The sequence below is a fragment of the Hippoglossus hippoglossus genome, chromosome 7, assembly GCF_009819705.1.
Source record: "Hippoglossus hippoglossus isolate fHipHip1 chromosome 7, fHipHip1.pri, whole genome shotgun sequence".
NCBI lineage: Eukaryota > Metazoa > Chordata > Actinopteri > Pleuronectiformes > Pleuronectidae > Hippoglossus > Hippoglossus hippoglossus.
The window spans coordinates 6,607,536-6,616,926 of NC_047157.1; the positions used below are offsets into that span (position 1 = coordinate 6,607,536).

The window sequence follows — 9,391 nt, forward strand, 5'->3', positions numbered from 1 at the left end:
GCTTTCCAAAGATAAATAAAATCACTGAGAGCCACATAACCCCAAGCAATCACCAACTGATTAAACACAGTTGTCAAAAAACAGTATCTGCATGAATCCAGCATGTGACCACCAATACGTATGGTCAGAACTGTCTTCTATAATTCATGGAAAGGTTTTACACACAAGTGACAGATTGAACAGTAGCTATTGCAAACAATGAAAACCAGCATATTTTGTGTTGGGGTGGCCAATATTACAATAATGTGAGACAATACAACATATTGTATTCTGCCATACTATGTTAAATCACAGTAGCTCTCGTAAATTATAAAGACTGCTTTGAGGGTATTTTTGATTGTTATAAGATATTTGCATGAATGTTAATAAGAATTTTATAATAAAGAAAAATAATTGTCTTATCTTCTATCTATATTTGTTTATCTGGATTAATTGACATTGTTGCTTAATTTTATGTTTTGTAACAGTAACCAGATTGTTTGGACTGCAAGTTATTTTTATAGACCAAAAAAAACTAACTGGTAGCCCTCTTATTTCTCCATCACACTTACGTAAAGAGCGTATCCATACAGTGTTTCCCATTAATTATTGCATCAAAGGGCAAGGGTTAGAAATTGGCAGCTCACCCCAGTGCAATTTGTCTGCTACAGTTTCTTAATGCACCGTAAAGATGTTTCCACTTCTCATAAAAGCATAAAAAGGTGTCTAATTTAGCTTCATTGTAGAGCTGTGTGCAGCGCATCCCTTTGCTCCGTCCTTTGTTGTCCTGCTGTCTCTCTTTAACAACTGCATTGATAACGAACCTGTCTCTTATAGTTGGACTAGTCATTGGGAGTGCTGGGAGAAATCCTGCCACATCAATGGCCCACTTGACCACCAATAGACACATTTTTATTGGCAGGCAGAACTCAACATTACACCAAGAGATTCTGCTTTAGCTGTACATGTTCCTGCGACGGGCATGCAGTTCTCAACAGGCAGACAGAACTCATCATAACCTTGCCCCGCAGCTACCTCAGTTAGATTCAAACTGTGTGAAACGCTGCCATATCAGGATAAAACTCACCTTGCGCATATCAACACAACTTATTTTAAATGTCTGTTTCTAAGATCCCTTTCAACAAACAGAATAAACAGTCTTAACTGTCAAACAATTGTTCTATTTGCATTGCATTTACAAGTCACTTAAAAAAAAAGACTTTAAAAGCAAATAAGAAGCAGCAACGTCTTTAAACCCCATGAACCGAACAAAGACACTGGAAACTTTTAACTCACGGCAACAAAGTGTGTAAGTGTGCGGACCTGTTGGTGCAAATGTGTGAATGTATGTGTGTGTTCATAAACGACTGCACTCAAGAATTCCATATTGTCGGGAATTCGCTTATGTTTAAAAAAAGTATGCTGCACCTTGAGGCCCTGTGCATCTGAGGCCCCTATGCATCTGTTATCATTTTACAACCCGCCTGTAACTCAGCAGAATACAAACCTCCCGAGCATAATGTGCTCCAATGAGCACCTCATTACAGAAAAAGGCCCTTTATACTGGAGGGAAGCTTAATATGAAGGAATCAACACAGTGACAGATATTATTACACCCTTATTACACCAAATTTAGCATGTACGTGTGGGTTCTTTAAACAGGGAAAACCTGCTAAAACATGATTGCCTACTTTAAGTATGCAAGCTTGACTTTCTTTTTTGTTGCGTCACATTCAAATCACAAATGTGCAAGAAAACTGTTTCTTACTCCTTTATCTTTTACCTTAGCTTCAAAACACTCAACACCCACTGAATGATATTGTAGCTTTGCTTGAATGGAGACAGATGGAACGTGTACCAGAGACAAAGAAGTTACCAACGGTGGTGACTGAAAAAGCAAAGAGTAATGTGTCCACCTGGGTTCCATGCTTTAATCACGATGGAAACTATAGAGCCGATAAAAACCTGTGGCTACAAAAGGAGTAATTTGACATGGAAATGAATGCCGATTGTACCCTTTACCACTGAAGACAAAAGCAAGACTTTGGTGAGGTTTTTCTGTCCTGTGTGACAGTGTGATTGTCCCTTTCCAGCTATTTCCAGACTCATGGAACTGTGATCAACATGTTGACTCCAAAGATCCAGTGCATGTTGCACTGTATGTCCTTTAGCTGGCAACATGAAACCATCCAGTCTTTGAAATAGAAGCTTTTGGCCTGGCAGCAGAGGGAGGTAAGTGGTCAGTGAATCATGTTATTGCAGGTTGTAGTGTTTTTGTGTGTTTACTCAATGTAGGAGGGCAGCTACCACGTAATATCACAAAGTGCTAAACCAAGCAAACATACAAATAAACAAACAATATACAAACAAAACCACAATGAGGAAAAACAACATGTCCCTCAAACAACAAAACATAAACTTTATAATCTCATGGTTGTGTCAAATCTAACAAAGGTGCATTGTCTTTCATCAAAGTCAGAGGAGTTAACACTACAAAAAAGAAGGCTGGAACCGTCCCTTTAAGTCACCACAAACAAAACAGTGTTTTCACATACTATGCTGGGGAAAAAAAGGGGGAAACCCCCTTTTCACATAATCCCCATTATTATTTTAAAATAGTTATACCCCTGCAAAAGGATTTAACTAAATATTATTTCTCATTCAAAGCAAAACTGATGGTTTTGTTTAAATTCAAGCCTCAACGTGAAAGACAATTTCACTTTGAAAATAATTTGATCATGGGCATTAGCCACTGAGATCATGATTTGGGATCATAGCATATCCACTTAAACTCTACAAACTGTAATATATAGAAAGTATGAACAATAAAAAAGAAAAACTAATCCTGACTGATAGTTGCTTTTATCTGGTAGACATGTAGGATATGAGTCATACGATGCAGAATAGAATAAAATAAGTTGAACTTGTCAACACACAGTACTGTCCACGGTTCCTAAGATTCCTACAAACTTTGCACGTATATTGTTGAGGACTCAAGGAGGAGCAAAATTGACTGAAGTTTTTTAGATAAGCAGTTCATGAGATGTATTTTTAACAGTTAGTGCAGAGGCAACGCAATCCACAAAACTGATGTCATTGATTGCGAAAACAGCATGTTGCAACGATGGCTGCCCACGATCAAAGCAAGATGCAGCTACAAAACCTTGCACTGGATCCTCTGTTGTTTTGGAGTATTTTAGACAAAAGCCAATAATCTGCAACTCGGAAATGGCTCATCACTGCGGCACAACATCTAGAGCAAGCAAGAGGGCACAGTTTTGTTTACATGTCCTACCCACCGAAGCATTATATATTAGAATTATTATCAACAGTTCTTTTTGCCCGACTGCTGTTATGGTAATGTAGCATGGCACTGTGCGTCATCCAACGCTTCTATTCAGCCATTATATATTTGCGGTTTCTCTTAACGTCCATGTGCGAGTTAGGAAAAAAAAAATATATAGATAATACAACATTTTCCTTCTGCATACTCAGTGAGGAAATCCACCCATGTCATACCAATCTTAAATTTCAAGTCCTTCAGTATAAACACAGATAATCCAGTTAATGAAAAGTACTATGCTATGACACACCGTGAATAAATTAATCTACACTCATTAGCTAATTTAGTAGGCACACTTAAATTAAAAATAATGCAGCATAATACAACAGCCCTGCCACAAATCCTCCTGTGTGTGGTCTAATGTTTTCTGATCAAATACGACAGATGATTGTTATTTTCTATCAACAACTCAGCAGTATTAGAGGGGGATGATTTGAGACGTTATTGGACTGTTGAGGAACTAAGTAGCAAGTGACTGGAGTCCACCCCGTGTCCATTCTGCTCCACTCAGCTCCATGCTAATCGCTCCCTTTGTCCTCCCCGCCTAAAGAGGAGCAGCCTCCCTCCTCATCAGCTGCTGACCACCTCCAGGGGGAATGACAGGCAGCACCGCCGTACTCCCCAAATGAACACATCACACACACACACACACACACACACACACACCCATCTGCACGAACACAGCTTCATGTAAACCACGATAACACCGTCGATTTCGATGGGCGCTTTCGGGCTTGGCAGGGATTTGCGCACTGGCCCTGCAGCAGGCAGACATACACGTGTGGAATGTGGAGGGAAGCACCCGCCTATAACAATAACACCACTCACACAAAACACAGCCGCGCCGCAGTGGAAGTTTGCTGATATGCGAGATGAATATGCAACGTGAAATGCCATGAGGCCTCCACGCACGTAAACACGAGTGCAGCGTGGAAACAAAGAGGAAAGATGCATGCTTTTTGAGGGGGCTAGTGTGCAGCAGCTAGCCCGGGACTTGCTAACCGGTTGCTTTTTCTGTCACAATAACATCGCCGGTGGACGGTCTTACCTGATGTGGCATATCAACCGTCACTTCGTGCAGCAGCAGAGGGGAGGGGGCCCCGAGTGTTGTCGCAGCCAGGGTCGCCGAACGCTTCCCCCTCGAGCCGGTGGAGTTGAAGGCGGGTTTTTAAAAACAATCTCTCCCCACGCTGAAAAAACTTTTCCCCTACGAAACAAAACTGTCAAGAGAGGAGAGGGAGGGGAGAGGGGAGTGGGTGATTAGGCAGGGCCATGTAACGGTCGGTCTGGGAGCTGGGTAACGACAAGAGCCCCGGTGACGTCCCGTTACCCCCTCGCAGCTGCCCGGGCGAACACTGTCACGCCAAACGCCAGTCAAGCAATCGGGCTTTTCAGAAGTGGCCCCGCTCGGGCTCAGATAAACACCTCCGGGAGTGGGACTTTAGACCCCCGACCAACCACTCCGGGTCTTGCGAGGCATTCGGCGCACGAGTTGCACATGATGCAACACTTGACACAGCGCAACCTTAAAAGTTCAAATGTTCGGACAATGTGCGGAGCCGAAGTGCAGCGGTAAAAGTTCGCGTGTGCTCGCTTGTGGGCGTCATTTGGAAACAAAGGCTGCTGAATACCTGCGAAACGTCTCAAGTCCTGTCACTTTACTTTGCTCGTATGCCAACACAACACGGCCATATTCAATTGCCACATTTTCGAACGGAGTTCCGCCGTCCCACAGCTTCCCCCCCCCTACGCACATGAGCGGACGCAACGTAGACGGAAAAAGGGGAAAAAACGCCACGAAAACGTCCTTTAATATTCACACACGGTGAATTACTGTAATTATTGTGTGGCAGGAGCTGCAGTGAAATGGCCTCTCCACAGTGACACCGGGGGCCGGGCTGACTGGCTACATTGTTCCAGTCATGTCAAAATAACTGCAGCACCACGAGACAGCGTTAACAACAGCTAGCGCTACGTTACCAGCGGCTCACTTTGCTAGCCTAAAACAGCGTGTGTGTGGGGGTGTCTGCGTGTGTGCGTGTGTGCGCGTGTGCGTGTGTGTGTGTCGGCCTGGAAAAGCACTTCTCAGCAGGAACCACACGAGAAAGAGCCCACGAAGACATAAAGTAGACACGTCCCCACGCCCGACCCCCCCACGGACACAGCAAAGTGCAGATTCACTCACATTAATCCACGCGAGCAGCGACCGACGCGACTCCCTGTTAGTCCAGTTTTTTTAGATCTGAATCAACACAGCAGCAGGACCGCACTTCTCCCTAATCCCCGCCCCCCTCGCTTCAGCACTCAGTCATATCTATACATATATATATAATCCAGCCCCGCCGACCAATCGCAGCGCCCGGGCGCCGGGCTCCAGTCCGCGCCCATTGGCCGAGCAGCTGATCAGTCTCCAGCTGCCTGCCTACCATATAGGGGTGTGTCGTGACGTAGCAGGCGGCCTGGGTAGGTAGTAAACAATTTGATTAGAGTTGTCACAGTAATAAATGTCATAAAAAAATTATAATAAAATGTGGACAAAGAAAAAATCATGCGGGCTATAATCGGCAGCGTGTGATTTGTTTGTCTGCATTTATATAGAGTGAGCTGTTGGGAAATGTCACTATTATTACGATTTTGCAATATTGAGTTTGGATGTTACAAAGTTATTTCTCCTCTTTTAATTTCGATGATTAACTTATACATGATGTATAAAATTACTAATTCTGCAACACTTTTGCATTTATAAAGAGACAGTGACATGTTGAGAAATGTCACTAATATCACTTTATTACCAACATTATTGTGTACCCATTTGTGTTTAAGCAATGCTGCAACACTGTGTTTGAGTTATATGTCGTTCTGAATTTGTGATTATTTACCTTTACATGATGTCTTGAATATCATTGTGAGAAATTGTATTTATTACTTTTTATTTTACAACATTAAGTGTAAACATTTTGGTTTTAGGAATTCTGCAAAACTTTTAAATGCTAAACATTGTTCTCATCATCATCATTGATGATTTACACATACAAGACATGTGAAATGTCACAGTGATAAATGTCAGTATTATTATGTATAAAAGTTGTGCTTTAGGAATGCTGTAATACTTTTGAATGTCAAAGTTATCTTTCATTATTAATTTGTTGCTTATTTACCTCGTCACTGGTGAGACATTTCACAATTATTGCTTTTTTTTTTACAACATCTATGTGTATTAATATGTGTTCTAGGAATGCTGCGATACTTTTGAATGTTGAAAGTTATTTCTTGACATGAATTATTGATGATTTACCTATACATAATATATGAAAGTTCCACCATCCTCTTCTCCCCTTAGATCTCTCTGTCCTGGAAACTGGTGGTAACTGATAGTTTGCACATACCAAGAACATGTGTGTCCACAGTGTATATATGGAGACACAGCAGAGATCATTTGTCTGCTCGGTGGAAGAATTCAGAGGCAATGAAATAGGGCCGTGTGTCACTGTTGCTATAGTGTGTCCTCCCCCTGGGAGTTTTTTTTTATCACCACATTATCCAGTCTTTAATTAGAAGTTATTCTCTTCTAAAAAAAAACATCTCTTGTCATCTCTAAGGATGGTCCTGCCTGGAAGAGCTGGATTTGGTGTCTCTTTTTTTTTTGTTATCAAGGAAACTGGACATGGCGGTTACAAATATTCAGTACAAGAATGGCCATGCTGGCTACATGCCAATGAATTATCCCAAACTTTCCTACATTTCAGACAACACAAATTAGACCGGCAACATTACCCCCTTTTCTTGACAGATGGAAAAAAGGCAACTTGAAGCCTATTTATTGGAGGCTTTGAGTTCTCTGTGAAAGGATTAGGGTTTTTCTTTAAAGCTTACTTTCTGTGCTGTGTGAAAGAAGGCTTTAAAAAGACAAACAGCCTCCTCATTCATTATGTGATATGTGGCGTGCTGTTATTAAATGTTAAAAACAACTGTGTCATCATGTTAGGACTAGCTCCTGCCTTTCTAAAAGCAGCGTGAATGAGTTCCACATGCAACTTATACTGCTGCGTGTCTAAGAATACGTTTTGCTGACTTCTCTGACGGAGCTGTTGTAAAGCAGTGGAGATGTATCCATCACACATGGAGTTTGATGTTGTTACAGTTACATCAACAAAATGATCACAGTTGAATGCATGGAATGTCCGCTCCGCTAACAGCTGCTGTTATCCTGTGTGTATCAATAGTATAAAATAAAATACCATGCTATAGTTTATACCTATGTTATACGATACTGTGCTACACTATATACACCAATGCACCATACTATACCCTTCTATTCTATAGTATATACTCTACTGCGCTGTAATATACTATAACATACTGTATTATATTGTATATACCCTACTATACTATAGGATACACCCTACTATATTATGCTATACTGTGCTATACGCCCCACTACACTATAGTTGACTATATGCTACTATACTATAGTGTATATCAGACTACACTATACTATATTACAGTGTAGTGTATTATAATATACAATACTATGCTATTCTATACTATACAACAGTTCGGTATATTACAGTGTATTATATTACAATACACTATACAGGAGTATATACCCTACTATACTATACTAAACAAAACTATACCATAATATAATATACCTTATTATAGCCTCCCCAGTATATGCACTACTTACTATGATCTTGTATAAATCTGTTTACTCAAATGATAAAAACACATTTTTATCATTTATTTTATTTATCTCAACTATATTGTGATTGCAAAAATGTGGACAAGGCTGGTAACCCCGGGCAACTAAAACTAATACAGTCTGCAGTGCTAGATACCAGAGGAAAAGTGGGAACAAAAAATGTGTGTATGAGAGATTTGAGTGAAATAACATGTTTTCTTCCTTTTTGTTTTGTTTTTATTCTTGTACTTCCATTACAGGGACTGTGTCAGAGCTCTTTATCTCTCATGTAAACTTCCCTTCGGCTATTTGAACCGCTGCCATAATTATGACGTTAATCTTTTAGGACTATCCGCTAGATGCCTACATGTAAATGTCACACCCTAAACTGATAATGCACCAATAATCATACAGTGGTGAGTAAATTCTTTGACAAAGAGCCATGAGAGATTCAAAAACTTTTTTGCTTCAATAAATGGATTGAATCCATTTAAAAACAGTGTGGGTCTGCACAGCTCACACCAGCCTGTCCTCTCTGAATTCTGCAACTATTTATAGAAAAACACTGGCTCCCGTGTTGATGAACATCAATCACAAACAAACAAATTAAAACTGTAGATTAATCAGTTGACTCTCTGGGTTACTATAGACTGAATATACTGAAGTAAACTAACAGGGTGTGTACATATACAATCTATATGCCTGACATTCATGTGTCTAAGTGTGCATGATATTCTTCCTTCAGCCTGCCTGTGTGTGCATGTGCTGGAATCTAGGCCATCCCTTGTGGCTTTGTGTCTGAGAGGCGGATCAGTCTATATGAGGGGCAGCCAGGCATATGGGCGTGTTTGTGTGAGCACATGCGCACACAGGATCTCATCCACCAACTGTGTGTATATGTGTGTGTGTGTGTGTGTGTGTGTGAGAGCGAGAGAGAGAGAGAGAGAGAGAGAGAGAGAGAGAGAGAGAGAGAGAGAGAGAGAGAGAGAGAGAGAGAGAGAAAGAGAGAACATTCACTGTATGGTGCTTGAGTTATCTGGGGTGTTTCCACTGTGTAGACGCACTACGGCATAACAGGAAGAGGAGACACTCTCACTTAAACTGTACAAACACAGACACACACTCTCTCTGTAGCTCTCTCTTCCTCATATCTTCCTTCCTAACTAGGAATCTCTCCATCGCCCCCATCCCCATCTCCTAACCAACACACACACACACACACACACACACACACACACACACACACACACACACACACACACACACACACACACACACACACACACACACGCATACACACACCAGACTTTCTCTCCCACTCGCAGGGCGAGCCTAGGAAACAGCTGGAAAAGCAAATAGTCACAAGCAGGCCTAGCCCTGGCCCGCTG

At 41.4% G+C, this 9,391-nt stretch overlaps 1 protein-coding gene across 2 annotated transcripts in view; it reads right to left on the reverse strand.

The window, feature by feature from the left end:
• Window positions 1-5,602, reverse strand: part of LOC117765304 (vitamin D3 receptor A) — a 77,500-nt gene extending 71,898 nt beyond the window's left edge. The window contains exons 1-2 of one of the 2 annotated variants that reach the window (XM_034591761.1): window positions 5,508-5,602; window positions 4,371-4,542 (exon numbers count right to left, since the gene is read on the reverse strand). The gene's annotated coding sequence lies outside the window, so the exon portion shown is untranslated. Of the gene's footprint in view, window positions 1-4,370; window positions 5,381-5,507 lie in introns of those variants that run through there. The other variant, XM_034591762.1, reaches the window with a different exon arrangement.
• Window positions 5,603-9,391: the final 3,789 nt, after the last annotated feature.